At 40.2% G+C, this 14,720-nt stretch overlaps 1 protein-coding gene across 4 annotated transcripts in view; it reads left to right on the top strand.

Annotated features, from left to right (window-relative positions):
* il1rapl1b (interleukin 1 receptor accessory protein-like 1b) overlaps nucleotides 1-14,720 on the top strand; it is a 432,112-nt gene that overhangs the window by 161,090 nt on the left and 256,302 nt on the right. The gene's annotated exons all lie outside the window — the stretch shown is intronic.

Raw genomic sequence — 14,720 nt, 5'->3', positions numbered from 1 at the left:
TCTCCCTATGCTTTTGATTTCATGCTCAAAATGGTAGTTTGTTTTAAATCTACAGATTTTCAGCTTTTAGATCCTGTTCTGTGCATCTTAGATTAAATGTGAAAACCACATTGAGAAATCACAAGGAGTAGATCAAAAGGTAGAATTACCTGCTTTTTTTAGAACATTAAAAGGTAAAAGGCTTCAGCCACTTTTTCTTTTCCAAATGATCTTATGTATCTCATGACCATACATTATACTTAGAAGACCTTAATCTCATACTATCTAGGGTTATTGTTCAGTAAATACTACAAGTTATGCCATAACTGCTTTGAAAACAATATCAACAAGATGGAATATATGTCTCAAAATGTCCACAGTTCCTTGAATTAAATTTTTAAAATATTTTTTAATTTTTTGCCCGTGCTGCTCACAACACATCTACGGCATTTGGCTGACGTTCTTATCCAGAGCGACTTACAATTTGATCATTTTACACAGGCAGGCCAAGGTGGCATTAGGAGTCTTGCCCAAGGACTCTTATTGGTGTAGTATAGGGTGTTTACCCAGGCAGGGATTGAACCCCAGTCTACAGCGTAGAAGGCAGAGGTGTTACCCCGTACACTTATCAACCACCAATTTAATGAGATAATGATTGTTTACTGATGATTGTTTGATATTTACTGTTTGACTGGTTGGTGGTTGTTGTGTGTAGTTGTGATAGGGTGGTGTCAAGAGCATTACAGTATGAAGGAAAGGTCAGCAGACCGAGTTAGTTGCTAATGGAAGCTTTATAATCGGCGTTTGCAAGACAGACAGAGTACCAGAGTGTTATTGTAAGATAGCAGTGCTCATGTAGCTGCCTGTTTTGATGTGCATTTACTGTGTAATCCATGGCTGCAGGAAGGTTGTTTTGTTGACCCTTTCTCTCTCTGTCTTTCTCTCTCTATATGGCTGTTGCTCACTGAGTGCTGTGCTAAGGAGGAAGGGTTACTGGAACAGTCTCTCATAAATCATGGTCCTTTAAAGTCCTCCCATGCCCATTCCTAATGAGTTCCTCCATTCTGTAGCTAGAGGAGCATTGGGCAGCGGAGCCGCTACAGATGTCCTCTGCCCCATCATGTCCACTGCCTTACTTAACATGCTAAATGAATTCTTCATTCAACTCTGGGGAACTATAAGGCATTAAAGACCATTGGCAGATGCATAACTCAGGACTCATGTTTGGAGTTTTTGAATGCATACATAAGGAGTTTGTGCATTAAGAATGTGGAATTGTGTGTGTGTGTGTGTGTGTGTGTGTGTGTGTGTGTGTGTGTGTGTGTGAGAGAGAGTGAGAGAGAGAGAGAAAGAGAGACAGCAACAAAGAAAAGTAGTTAAAAAAATCTCTCCATTATCCTACTCCTTCACTTGTAGAATAAAGAGAACAAGAGTGTGAAGACTCTCTGAGAGCAAGGTAAGAGAGGAACTGCTCTCTTAGAACAACTGCACATAGGGAGCATTCAAATGTGCTTTGATCCTAGTCAAAAAATTACAGAAATCATAGAGCAGAAAAATGTTCATTTATTCTCACTAACTCAAACCATTGTCACATGAGAGGCTGTAGATTCCTGGTGTATCTATCTTTCAGATTAGTTTTGATTAAGAAAAACTGTCAGAACAGAGCCTTTTTGAGAATTTGTTAAGAATTATGTAAATATCTGTATGCTTAAATATGAGTGCATGATTAAATTCAGTGGGTAACCGTTAAAGGCTAATTATGTCTGTTATAATCACTTGAAACATGTATTTTATGAACTATGAGTCCATGCTTAATTTAGAAAACTGTTGTAATTTTGAAAAATGTTAAAATGTCCAGCATTAGTTTAAAGTGAATTATTACATACTGTAACTGTAACTGTAATACTAATTGTCCCCCACTGAATTAAAACTTACTGTTTGTTGGCACCAACAACAGAACATTCACCCCACCCCCTGCCCCTCCCACACACACACACACACACACACACACACACACACACACCATCACCGCAGCCCTCCCGCCAAACACACAGATGAGAAAGAATATGTCCTTTTAGAATTGGTGTTCATAGGGAGCACTAAACATTGCTTATATAGATCTTTAGTTAAAATCAGCAGGATATAATCGCTCAGCTCTTATCCTTGAAGTCTGAGCCCTGCAGTGTGCCTATATCTCTTCAGTCCACCTCCCAGTATCCCCTCCAGCAAGCAGTTATAAGACAAAATGATGTGGTTGTTTTGCACCACACATAGATATTTTCAGTTTGTAATTACAAAAATTCTGTAATTCCAAAAAATGAAATGGGGGAGAAAGTAATGATAGAAATGCCACTAACACCATTTTAAATAGATTAAATGTACACTGTACACAGTGCATCGTCTGACAAATAGTAATTTGCAAGTCCCTGTGAACATACAAAGGACAGTCATGTTGACAGTCAAGAAAAAGGCTAAAATAAAAAAAAAAAGATTAAATGGCTATTGGCTCTTTGCTATTATATTTGTGTGAGAGAGATTTTGTGTGATCATGTGTGTGTGTCCTGAGCCTATATGCGTGTATCTGTTTTTCCAGGTATGACTCAGTTGCATCCATTACTCATCTACTCGAATCAGAAACAAATTCACACCTCTGTCTGTCCGTCTTCATGAGCTGCCATGGGCCTGGCATAATCATTCTGGGCCCAGTTATTGTGTAATCGGACTGAAAGTGGGACGAAGGGATTTGATTTGGATGAGTGTGTTGCTTTTTAGCTAGTCACAAATGCTTAGGCTAATTAGGACCAACACTTACTCAACCAGAATTGCAAGGAATAATCCCATTCTGCATTTGTGCCTCTGTCCCTCTGTTTCTCTCCAGCTCGAGGAAAGCTTTGGCACCGTTCTGAGGGCTGGGGGAACAATGGGCAGTGACAGAAGGAAAAAGGAGAAAAGGGCTATTATTTCTGCGCTGTAAAGCACAAATGGGGCAACTAGTCAAATGCGATGGCTCTTGTGCATATACAGACTTGCTTTTTCAGTGCTATAACACTGTGCCTATTTGAGCTAAGACAAGCAAAAGAGGATGGTTGTGATCTTCCCAGAGGATTGATAAAGAGTGAAGTAGAGAGAAAGAGGGAGAGGGAGTTCTCTCGTGAGCTTACTGAATAGACCTCTGAAAGCAAAGGTGCCAATGGGTTAGTATAACGTGGTAATGGATGGGTAAGCTCAAATCCTAAGCTGCTGCTCTGGATTTCATTGTATGCTTCCTGGTCTCTATGTAGGTGCCAATAATGTATTTTTCAATGTAGCCACATGTTTAGTATTGAATGATGAGCCAAAGAACCATTCTGATCTTTTATTTTAAGAGAGGCTCCTATTAATCACAACCACTTGGCTGTTTGAACTGAATCCTTGGATGAATATAAGACAAATAAAAATATACCAGAGTTAGTCAGCGTTGAAGGCTGGCACACTCTGTGCGCTAAGCTGTGGGCTGATTTGAGGAGATAGAGGGATAACTGAGGTTCTTTCAACTCAACTAAACTTTCACTGGCCCGCCACGCTGAATTTCTGCTGCTTGGTTGTGGAGTCCCGTCAGTGGCAGTGAAACTGAGGAAATCATATATTATATGTGTGCATAATTATATGGTAATAACTTATTAACCTCTGAGGTAAAGGGCATCTTCTTCTGAAAGGCTCATTAGGCCTCTTCATTAAAGGGAAGGCTGATTTTAGAGGACTCTCTCTCTCTCTCCCTCTCTCTCTTCTTCACAGGGTGGGGAACGAAATTTAATATTATACGCTTCGTCCCCTTGCTAAGTTAACCTTCAGTCTGAGCTAAAATGTGCTTTGATCCTAACCCAAAAAAATCATGAAAATCATAAAGCAGAGACATTTTTATTTCTTCTTGCTAACTTGAGTCATTATCACATCTCAGGCTGTAGTTTTCCAACATAAGTGCCATTCAGCTTAGCTTTGATTAAGAAAAACTGTCAGAATAGAGACTATTCTTAGCTTTTGTTTTGAATTGCAGAAATTCATTCAAATCCATGAATGCATTTAATGTATTATGTCTGAATCATCATTACTTTTACTATAGACCAACATTGGGAATTTCTAACTGAATTTTCATGCCCTCCCCCAGATAAAATTGTATTTCTCATTAATTGGCTTGCCTCCTGTGAAATTTACTTTAGCCACCAAAGCATAGGCATATGGAAATACGCTGGACAATAATATGTGCTATGTGATGTTATCTAAATGTAGCTGATTTGAGGCCATCAGCACTGATGCCTTCAGCCTCCCTCTGCACCAGTCACTGGAAGGGTGTTAACATATTGAATTTGGATTAGGCTCTGGGCACAATAGACAAAACAAAAAGAGGGGAGCGCTCATTTAGGAGGCAGAGGGATTAGAACATACAGCTTTATACAGAGTGATTCACCACGGTTTGGCATCAACAAAAGGAGTCCCAGCAACAATAACGTCATGCTTGTTCTGTTGCTTTTTTGGGCATATATACTCTACAGTAGGTGAGTGTGTAATTATAGAATTTAAGACTTATTTTGCACATGAATTGTAGAAATATTACTGATTAAGAGAGTGAAGAGGAAAGTGGTTAGGTTGTGGTGTCATTCTGAGAAACCGTTTGTCCTTGAATGTGGTTGTGGAGGACAGCACCTGAATTTTTTGTTTACCTTGAAGATATATGTGTGTGTGTGTGTGTGTGTGTGTACAGGTGGATTTTGTGTCTGGAAGTATGTGTAGTGTTTTGTGCTTGTATGTAAAGTATGCAGTTTTGCATAAGAGAAATAAATCATTTTAGACAGTGCAATTGTGCTGAGGAGGTTCCACCCTCCCAAGACAACGATCCCCACTTCCAAACTATACCGGAAGGTCCCATATCCTACATTATGTATAACACTGCATAAAAGTCAGAGTATTTATTGTGTAGATTCTTTCACTTTATTACAATTTCTATTCTGTTCATGAAACTTGCTTTGAGTGTTTAAAAAAATCAACAGTAATATTTTATACTCCTCAAAAGTTCAGTCTTAGAGGTTGGTGGCATTTTCTCAAATGCGAATACATTCAGTGATGTTGGGGTGGTTCGGAGAACACTAGCAGCTTTGATTGGCAAATTTTTTAATTGTGAAATTGTGAATGAGCGTTACACTTAAAGTTTCAATCAACATAGGTTGATTGATTAACTGTATATTTCCTATTCTCAGTAATGGCTCTTTGACAGCTACACATCCATTTAGGTACAGTGTTAATATATATATATATATATATATATATATATATATATATATATATATATATATATATGTATATATATATATATGTATATATTACACACTGCAGAGTTTAGCTTCATTTATCCAACAACCTGATCCAAGTAATAAAGGATTTTAGAGAGGGATCTAAACACTAGAACCAGATGTGTTGGTTCTGAACTCTGCAGTGTCGTAGATCTCCAGGACCAGGATAGTCCATCCCTGCACTACGCTTAAGCAGGCTATAAAAATGACAACTGTTCCAACTGATTTCCTTATATGGTACGCCATTCACAAAGCAATCTAGGCTGAAGCACTCCTTATAACTTCAACATGGGTGATCTAAACTGCAGTAGACTGAATAAAAGAACCCTTTAATTCCAGTACCATTTGTCAGATTGTGAATCTGAAGGTAAGCTATAAAAGTGTAGACCAATCTTTCTAAAGAAATTAGAGATAAAGTTATAGACATTGTATAAGTCAAGATAGGAAAAGGTTACAAAATAATACCCAAGTGTTTGGATATCCCAGTGGGCACTGTTGGATCAATTGTGAGGAAACAGAAGCTGCATTATGCCAGCCTGGCTCTCCCTAGATAAGGCCGAATTTGCCAGTATCATCAGAGTGACCCAGGTAAGATGTAGGACAAGGCATAGTGGTCAGATGACACAAAAATTGAGCTTTTTGGCCAAAATTCAAAACACAAAGCTTGCATTGCCCTTTGCTCAACAAATGCCATGCTAACAGTGAAACAAAATGCAGGGAGATATTGCATTCTTTGTCTGCTTAAAAACTAAAGCTTAGGAGGAACTGCACCTTTCAGCAGGACAGTGATTCCAAGCACAAGGCCAAAGCAACACAAGTGGTTGAACAACACAAATGTGAAAGTTCTACAGTTAAGTTAAGAATCCATGGCACTATTTGAAAATTCTGGCTCAAGCATCATCCAACCAAGCCAAGCAACCTGGAGCAAATTTGTCAATAAGAATTTGGAAAATTCACTCTGAAACAGTGCAATAGGTGGTTCTACCAAGTACTAGTAAAAAGTTCAATACTTATGCAAGCAGCATTTTTCATCTTTTATTTAATTATTTTTAAAGATCTGCTGACAAATAATTAATTTTCACTTTGAAAATTTACTTCAAGACCATATTTGCTTGCAATAAAAAAAGAAACATGTCATATATGTAAGTGCTATGTGTAATCTAGATGAACCTTATGATTTTAAATGGGGTTGAATCGTTTTCCAAGCATCATGAAATCAAATAAATCAATAAATAAGCATCATGAAATCAATAAATTTAATACAGGCTTTTATGATCTATACACTGTATGGCCTGGGGAGTTAATGGCATATTTTAAAACAATGCTTATGTACTATATTTAACTCCAAACTCAAAAAGGTGAAAAGCATACTAACACACAAATAGACATGGAGGGGGTGCTGCAGGACATACAGAGGGCCACAGGTCAGCATTGTGTGTACAAACATACCCCACCAATCTGCTCCCAGGAGATTCACTTCCTTCTGACACACAGAGACATTATGTGCCTCTAAACTGTATGTGAAATCAGCCTTATCTCCTGTCTGTGTGCATGCATGCGTGTGTGTGAGAGAGAGAGAGAGATTGAGGGGGCAAGAGATTCTGAGAATGAAGGAAAGTGATGAGCTGTGGTATAGGTGATGTAAAGGTGTATGCATCAGTAAAACTGTATGCATCTCTGAGGAATACAGAGCAGTGTGAATTCAGACTCTTCTAACCAGGTGACGGACATCTGCTGATGTACAGGAAATGATGACACTCCCCCTACCTGTGAAGCAAATGAAATCAGCCTGAGCTAAATGTATTCTTGCCCCCTCTCCGGCTCCCAAATAACGATGCCAGTTCAAATGAGACTACTTGGTATGAGCCTAGATTTATCTTCTCTGACCGCAGAGTGAAAAATTTTCAAAGAACCCCGAACAACTCCTGAAATGATGAGGGAGCTTTTGTCTCCCAGCTCTGAAAAGCTCATCTGTTGTACCTTATCACGGAGTGAAGCCAGCTCAGAGATGACATGCGTGTGAAAAGAAATGTTTTTGGCAGGAATGGAGCCGCCGTCTCAAATCTGATGAATTTGTTGCCGAGTCCCTTTTATTCCATATGTCAACTAATGTGCAAAATAATCGCCGGCGACAGTGTTTGTCTTTGAGTTCTCTAGGAGAGGCCGTCAGGATGACAGCAGAATGAGTTTCTACTGACCTTACAAGAGCTTTACTCACACAGTACGATAGTCATGCTTTAACTCTTGAGCTAATCTTCCATGGCAGCTCATTACAAAGTGCATAGCACTGACATATGTATATCCCATAATATAACATAATGAAGCCAGCTGACCATATATGTTATGTCTTGTTACTGGAGTTTTTGATTTTCTTGTTTATTATAGTGAGAAAGACAGTTACCTGTTTATTTTAGTGTTTAAATTAGCATTATGACAATTTCAAACACAGAAACTATTTTCTGTTGCTAAAAATGTAGCAAGTAATGTCAGCTAATATCAATTTAGATGGTCAGAAAACTCCAAATGTTTTAGTTAAGCCATGTTTATTGACTGAAGTGGTCCAGCTTGAGTATGAATTGTAAAATGTATTCTTAAATGTCAATCCAGCCATTAGGGGTGTACTTTGTGTACTTCTGGTGTCGGTCCCAAGCCCGGATAAATGGTGAGGGTTGCGTCAGGAAGGGCATCCGGCGTAAAACTTGTGCCAAAACTATCATGCGGATCACGAATATGATTGCCATACCGGATCGGTCAAGGCCCGGGTTAACAACGACCGCCTCTGGTGCTGTTGACCAGCAGGGTGCCGGTGGAAATTGGACTACTGTAGGTCGAAGACCATCAAAGAGGAGAGGAGGAAGGCAGGTTAGAAGGCAGCGAGAGAGAAGGAAAGGCAGGAGTGTGGAGGTTAGAGTAGGGACATGATGGAGAGAAGGAAGGTAGATATTCTGTGTGTTCAGGAGACCAGATGGAAAGGAAGCGAGGCCAGAATCATTGGAGGAGGATTGTTCTATCATGGTGTAGAGAGGAAGAGAAATGGAGTAGGGATAATCCTAAAAGAACAGCTTGGGAAAAGTGTTCTGGATGTAAAGAGAGTGTCAGACAGGATCATGAACCTGAAGTTGGAGGTTGATGGTGTGATTTTGAATGTGGTCAGTTCATATGCACCACAGGTTGGTTGTCAGTTGGAGGAGAAAGAGGAATTTTGGAGTAAGATGGATGAAGTGGTAGATGGTGTCCCTAGAGAGGAGAGATTGGTGATTGGTGCAGACTTCAATGGACATGTTGGTGAAGGAAACAGAGGGGATGAAGAGGTGCTGGGTATGTATGGTGTGAAAGACAGAAATGCGGAAGGTCAGATGGTTGTAGATTTTGCAAAGAAAATGGAAATGGCTGTGGTAAACACATATTTTCAGAAGAGGGAAGAACACAGGGTGATATACAAGAGTGGAGGGAGGTGCACACAGGTGGATTATATCCTTAGCAGGAGATGCCACCTAAAGGAGATTGGAGGGGAAAGTGTAGCAAGGCAGCATAGGGTGCTTGTCTGTAGAATGAGATTAGAAATAAAGAAGAGGAAGAGAGTGAAGACAGAGCCAAAGATGGTGGAAGCTGAAGAAGAAGGATGGTTGCAGGCAGTTCAGGGAAAAATTGCCACAGGCCCTTGGAGGCAGTGGGGAGCTACCTGAGGACTGGGAAAATACAGCTAAGTTGGTGAGAGAAACTGGCAAGAATGTGTTGGGTGTTCCGCCTGGTCAGAGGAAAGAAGACAAGGAAAGTTGGTGGTGGAATGAGGAAGTCCAGGAGAGTATTCGGAAGAAGAAGGCAGCTAAGAAAAAGTGGGATAACCAGAGAGATGAAGGAACTAGGCAAGAGTACTGTGAGGCTAGTCACATAGCAAAAAGAATGGTGGCAAAGGCAAAAGCTCAGGCCTATGATGAGCTGTATGAGAGGCTGGACAGTAAAGAACGAGTAAAGGACTTGTATCATTTGGCTAAACAGAGAGATAGAGCTGGAAAGGATGCACAGCAGGTTAGGCTGATAAAGGATGGAGAGGGAAATGTACTAGTGAGTGAACAGAGAGTGTTGAGTAGATGGAAGGAGTACTTTGAAGAACTAATGAATGAGGAAAACGAGAGAGAGAGCAGGACAACGGGTGGAGAGATAGTGGATCCGGAAGTGCAGAGAATTAGTAAGGTGGAAGTGAGGGCAGCTTTAAAAAGGAAGAAGAATGGAAAGGCAGTTGGTCCAGATGACATACCTGTGGAGGTATGGAGATGTTTAGGAGAGAAGGCAGTGGACCAGGTTGTTTAACAAAATCCTGGAGAGTGAGAGGATGCCTGATGAGAGGAGAAGCAGTGTACTGGTCCCCATTTTTAAGAACAAGGTTGATGTGTAGAGCTGCAGTAACTACAGAGGTATAACGTTGATTAGCCATACCATGAAGGTATGGGAAAGAGTTGTTGAAGCAAGGCTAAGGCGAGAGGTCCAGATCAGTGAGCAGCAGTTTGGTTTCATGCCCAGAAAGAGTACCACAGGTGCAGTTTTTGAGTTGAGAGTGTTGGTAGAGAAGTACAGAGAAGGTCAGAAGGAGCTACATTGTGTCTTTGTGGATCTAGAGAAGGCATATGATAGGATGCCAAGACAGGAACTGTGGTACTGTATGAGGAAGTCAGGTGTAGCTGAAAAGTATGTTAGGGTGGTGCAGGACAAGTATGAGGATAGTGAGACAGTGGTGAGGTGTGCAGTTGGAGTGACAAATGGTTTCAAGGTGAAGGTGGGGTTACATCAGAGATCAGCTTTGAGCCCCTTCTTGTTTGAAATGGTGATGGACACGTTGACAGATGAGGTCAGGCAGGAGGCTCCATGGACCATGATGTTTGCAGATGACATTGTAATCTGTGGTGAAAGTAGAGAGCAGGTGGAAGAGAATTTGGAGAGGTGGAGGTTTGCACTGTAGAGGAGAGGAATGAAGGTCAGTAGAGATAAGACAGAATACATGTGTATGAATGAGAGGGAGGCAGGTGGAAAGGTGAAGATGCAAGGAGTAGAGGTCGTAAAGGTGGATGACTTCAAATATCAACCATCCAGAGCAATGGGCAGTGTAGAAAAGAGGTGAAGAAGAGGGTGCAGGCAGGATGGAGTGGGTGGAGACGGCTGTCAGGGCTGATGTGTGACAGAAGTATAGCAGCAAGAGTGAAAGGGAAGGTTTACAAGACAGTAGTGCGTCCTGCTATGATGTGTGGTTTGGAGACTGTGGCTCTGTCTAAAAGACAGGAGGCTGAGCTGGAGGTGGCGGAGATGAAGATGCTGAGATTTTCGTTGGGTGGAGGCTGGACAAGATTAGAAATGAGCAGATCAGAGGGACAGTGAAGGTGGAGCAGTTTGGAGATAAAGCCCGAGAGGCCAGGTTGAGATGGTTTGGACATGTGTTGAGGAGGAATAGTGGATATATTGGGCAAAGAATGTTGGAGATGGAGCTGCCAGGTAGAAGGAGAAGAGGTAGACCTCAGAGAAGGTTTATGGATGTAGTGAAGGTGGACATGGAGATGGTTGGTGTGAAAGTAGAGGAGGCAATGGATAGGGCAAGATGGAGGCAGATGATCTGCTGTGGCGACCCCTAAAGGGAGCAGCTGAAAGAAGAAGAAGATTCTTAAATGTCACATTACTGAAATTCAAATAAACAACAGAAGCTCACTAAGATCCTGTCTGACAGCTTGTTTCTGACTAAGATTCTGTTTCACAAAACAAATGCAGCCATGGATAATTCATTTTATGATGGCACTTAGCAGCTTTCTCCATTTACCCAGGTTAAGGTATTAAAGCTCTGATTAATCCTTGTGCGCATGCCCACGAAAGTGTGATGTTTATAGCTAAAAGGTACTCACGTAAAACATAAGCAGTTAAATGCCATGGTTTTAATGCTTTGGAGTAATAGATGTTGTGTAACCTTGTTTCTCCACTGAAAAGTAATATTATTCACATGGGTTACACCACAGATGAAAAGTAAAGTAAAGTCCTATAGAGGTCCACCTCTATCACTTCTATAAGGACAGCTTGATTGGTCAGAGCCTTCCTTATCTAAATAATACAGTAATTCCAGAAACTGTAAATAATATTAATATTGTCTTCTATTTTTTTATTCAAGTTGTGTGGTATAATGTGTTATACTAACAGCAAAGGTTGGGTTTGGATACATTTTACATTTATGCTTTTTATATGGTAAACATTATTATCAAGCTTACATTCTGTCTGTATTCCTGTATTCCCTGAGGAGCACCTAGTGATTCATATACACTATAAGTTATACAGTACTTTGCAAAAGTGAGAGACCTTTCAGTTATTTACTTTGGATCAGATCTAAAGCAGGCGCTGAGCATGCTTTTCACCTAACCCATTTTTGTCTACATCTTTTTTTTCACTTATTTTCCTTTGACTTTTCCCTTAAATCTAATTTTTGTAAAAAACAAAACAAAGCACAAAGAAATTTGTATTTTTTTTTAAGAAATTTGAAGGTGTATTTAAGTAGTTGCTTGTGTGAATACTAATGTTTCTTTGAAGGGGAACGTAATGTCAGTGAGAGATTTTGGAAAACTTTTTTCGGGAGGACACAATTACATCCTGACAAAATTGATATTCTTGGAGGTCTGTGTGTAATTTTAAATATATGTGACACTGAAAAATGAAAAACTTAACTTTAACTTGTAGTTAAAGACCATTTAACTGGAAATAAGGGACATTTAATTGATCTATTTTTCATTGACAATTGATCACTTTTAATGCTCAGTTTAGGAGCAGACCAGCATCACCAAGCAGAGCTGTGGTACCTGAAGTAGTGGGTTTAAATGTCTTGCCCATGCGCACAATAGCATGCTGGTCAAATCCATCCTGGATTTCCCAGTCATTTCTGGGATCCAAAATAGCAACCTTCTGATTTCTGGCTCACCTCTCTTGCAATCAGGCCAACAGCTACCCCCAATATCCTGGAACATAAAAGCTTGAAACTATTTAAATACTCAAGAATGATTTGTTTATATTTGAGCTTTCATTAAGTTACATACCAGGCAACTTCCAAGCGTTATTGAGGCTTTATCAACTGTATATCAATAAATATGAGAAATGTTGATTTCAGCCAATTTTATTGACCAACCAAAATACTAGCTAGTGGTTACGAAACACGTCCAAGGTGTTCATCGACGACCTGTTTAGACAGTGTAAAACAGTGTGCTGTCTACTGGGATGGATGGGCAGCTTTACTTCCACCTCCCTTTTTCTTCCTCACTCCCCTCACAATGGGGAAGACTGTGACGGATCTTTCCTGCCGTCTTTGAGTGTGCGTGCACTTGCTGGATATTTATGGATTCCCTGCATGCTCTTCCATTCTGGGCTTTTCCATGCTTGGCGCCGGGGGTGCTTGCAGCCCTGCGGGAGCTCGCAGGGATTGGGTATCTCTCAGGCAGGTGACAGAGAAGCACACCACCGTCGGCACTCCCTCACCCTGCTCAGGGTGGCTCTGTGCACAATAAACCCAGCTCACCTGTCACATCACACACACAGCATGGATTGGAGGTGGTTGGGGGTGGGGGGCAGGGGGTCAGTGGTTGGTGGTCACACATGATGTATGCTGAGGCACATTTGCTATGGCTGGGGAGGCATGTGGGTTGAATGGATGAGCGAGACAGACTGGCATGACATGGAAAGCTGTTGCTGTAGGCAAAACATTTAGATGGCTGTATTGGGCAAGGAGAGGGAGATAAAGGAAATGTAATGTTCTTTGTGAAAGCAAGCTTTGTCCAGCTTGAGTTGTCCAGCTATCCATCCCAACTGCAGTGAATTGTGCCTTACCCAGCTCTTCATAAAGTTCTGTTTTTGTTTCTTTGCACACGTTTGCACTACATGTATGTGGAAATACGATGTGCTTAGAATTTCTTTCAGGAGCTTGAGCACATCTCGCAGTGATTAGAATCTCTCATTCTCTACAATTTAAAATGGGTTCATATAAATACATTTGAAAGGCTGTGAAACTGAAACCATAAAAGGGCTATATAAATAAAACTTACTAAAACTTACGATCAGTGAACATCTTTTTTGACTCAGAAGTACACTGAGAGTGAACCTTACATACAGTGTACAGTATTCACTTTAAATCAAAGGATTCATTTTTATTTAAATCAAAGGATTTAAAAAAGTAATTTTAACAAATCTAATTGAACTAAATGAACAAAGAAAATGTATACACAAAATAAATGAAAGCTCATAAAAGAGATAAAACAGCAATAAATAAAACAATTTGGAGATTAAACACAAAGAATCGACCTAATGCCTGTTATTATGGGGAGAGGTTCGCACCAGACATTGCTAGAAGTGTTGTAGTACTCAAGTAGTACTCAAGCCTTGGTCTCAAGACCAGTTAACGGTAAAGTTCCTGTCTCAGTCTCAACATCACTTTGACTTGTGTTGGGCTCTGTGTGAGGTGCACTCAGAAATTGTTCTCGAATCCAGCTGATTGAAATGCCTTGATCTCAGGCAATTAGAAGATTAACTTTATTTCTGTAATTATTGTAAACTAATCAGCCATTCCTTTAAGCATAATACAACAATCCTTTCATTACATGTTTAAATAAAATGTATTCAGTACTGGTCGAGCATCTAATCCATCCTTTCCATAATGACTTAACTTGTGTTTTTTAATGTTTTGCACATAAAAAAAATACAAATACAAACCAGACGTCTTTTCATTAAGAGAATGAAAGAAATTACTTCGTACATCTTTGCCACCATTCATGTACTTAAATGTGATTTGCTTGGAATTATATACCAGGGTTCAACCACATTTAATCGTGTTTGAAATATTTTAAATACTACATTCACTATATTCACATAAATACACGTCTTCACTGGAAGACCATATATAAATAAAATCGACTGTTATTATTTAACCCAGTGAATCAGTCTATTGCCTTTGTTATTGTTTGACCATGGTCAGAGATATAGCAAAGAGTTTGGCAACATTGCTGAAAGTGTTGGCAGTGCCGTCAGTAACCTGTGCGCTGAACATGGAGCAATGTGTCACAGGCATGGGCCAAATTGTAGGCTGCTAAAATATGAATTTTAGTTTCAGTTCAGAAACCACTAACACATGCACAAACACAGTTCATCCTGTGTGTGGTGTGTGTGATGGGAAGAGAGACCCTGCTTTGATTAGGAAGAGACATGAGGAGGTTTCCTGCAGTAATTGATGAAGTCCCACAGCTAGCTAAACTCATTACGAAAGTACTGCTTTGATCAAAGCAACCCAATCAGCTGCATTGTTAGGCAGATGAGCCTAATCTCACCAAACAAAAGACATCTCCGTATTCAGCACATTCACACACACACACACACACACACACACACACACACACACACACGCACACACAC

Source organism: Pygocentrus nattereri, chromosome 25 (assembly GCF_015220715.1).
Source record: "Pygocentrus nattereri isolate fPygNat1 chromosome 25, fPygNat1.pri, whole genome shotgun sequence".
NCBI lineage: Eukaryota > Metazoa > Chordata > Actinopteri > Characiformes > Serrasalmidae > Pygocentrus > Pygocentrus nattereri.
The sequence above is the reverse complement of the archived record's forward strand: the minus strand, read 5'-3'. Positions and strand labels throughout refer to the sequence as shown.